The 1,947-nt window shown below is 33.0% G+C and overlaps 1 pseudogene; it reads left to right on the plus strand.

Annotated features, from left to right (window-relative positions):
- Nucleotides 1–318: 318 nt before the first annotated feature.
- Nucleotides 319–1,476, plus strand: LOC124533056 (annotated as a pseudogene).
- Nucleotides 1,477–1,947: the final 471 nt, after the last annotated feature.

Raw genomic sequence — 1,947 nt, forward strand, 5'->3', positions numbered from 1 at the left:
ACCTTAAGTAACAATAAAACCTAAAATGGTAATGCTCATATCTACTTCAAACAATATCTAATTATGTTTATTGAGTTATTACCGTTTGATTTATGACAACTACATTTTACGTTGAGCAAACATCGCCTGCTAATTTTAATTATAATGGGTTCTTATGTCGCCTGTAAACTGTTGCTTAATTTGCGCAATAAAACATTGCGCAAATTAAGCAACAGAACATATACTTATTTAAAAATATAGAACCTTAAAATTAAAATTTCAATTGAATGAGTTTTTTCTACTATTATGTGGTACTAGAATGTGTTGAAAATGTAAAACATGACATTTTCAGAGCGGTGCTCATGGTCATTCAATTGGCCAGGAATGCTTCTTACGGTTGACTTTAAAGGCGTGAGCCTGGCTCACTTCGCGAAAATCGATTTGTTCAGTTTACAACATTTTCTGTACTACCTTCAGGTAAGAAAATTATAAAGAGTATATTCGGAGAAAGTTTCTGTATCAATATATAAAAAAGTATGCTTTTAAACACTGAATATAAAAAATGTGCTGTATATTATGATAATACTTAAAAGATACTCAGGTTTTCCATCTAGATTACACCCTTTGCTAGACAATTTTTGGCCAAGATTCACTCCTTCGAATTCCTGTGCTATACTAACTCCTTGGTATATAATATGAATAAAAAATGTTCATAAATTTATTTCTCTTTTCCATGATTAGGAAGCAATACTTCTGAGGCTTAAAGGAATGCATTTTTTGAACGCACCGCCTTTTATCGACAAGTTGCTGGTGAAGATGAAACCATTTATAAAGAAAGAGCTGATGGACGTTACACGTCCATACAGCTGATTCTAAGAACCTAAAAGATTACCTTCCTGTCGAGGCACTGCCAAACGATTCTGGCGGCAACGCCGAAAGTAATGATAAACATAAAGGTTGCTTGAACTAATTAAAATTAAATCAGCATTTGCATTTTTATATTTAGATACGCGAACGAGCAAATGGGCTACATGGTGGTAAGCGTTCACCTTATAGACAATGGCGCTGAAATAAACTTTAACCATCCCTTACGACGCCGCCAACCTTGAAAATTATGATGTCATATCTCATGTGCCTTTGGTTACATTGGCTCACTCATCATATTATATTTAATTTCCTTATAGGGTGTAAATACCCTAAAAAATTCTACCCTTCTGCCAGTGAAGCCTATTAACTAGTATTTAACGAGTAATACTATAATTCCAAATATTCCTAATTTACTAATTACAGATATGGTTTTGGCGAAATTAAGAAATTACAAGCCATATTTTGAGGAAGAGAGTCACAAGAAGGTAACGGAATCTCTAAGGCCGGGAAAACAGAAGACAATATCAGATATATTTGGAGGGGTCGAAGGGACTTCCAAAAAGTTAGAAATTGATTAACATTTACGAAAGATTTCTGGAAGTGAGACAAACCAATCAAATTTATACATTCAAAATTAATGTATGCAAAAAAAATAAACAAACTAAATTGACTGTGGTTTTTTTTTGTTAATACAAATTAACAGAAAAAAAAGTCCCATTACAGCACAAGATCTCCTCTTCTACTGACGGAAAGGTCTGAATCTCAATTGCAAAATTATTATGGTTATTATATTTGGATTAGTGGATATAGCGTGGCAAATATTCACCTGACACGCAAATGTTTGGTTGCGGTGATGATGATATTATATTGAGGATATTTACTTCATCGTGAAGAATGAAACAAATCTTAGAAAGACCTCAGGAGCCTTCGCTTCTGATTAAGGTTTACCTACTGGACCATTTTGGTAGTTTTAATGGAAATATAAAAAACAGCTCTTTACAATTAAGTAGATCGCGTCTAGATTAACGGGCAATATTGTTCTGCTATTCCATTATGTACATTAAATACAAAACTACTATTATCTAACACAATCTATACAAA

The sequence above is a fragment of the Vanessa cardui genome, chromosome 10, assembly GCF_905220365.1.
Source record: "Vanessa cardui chromosome 10, ilVanCard2.1, whole genome shotgun sequence".
Taxonomy (NCBI): domain Eukaryota; kingdom Metazoa; phylum Arthropoda; class Insecta; order Lepidoptera; family Nymphalidae; genus Vanessa; species Vanessa cardui.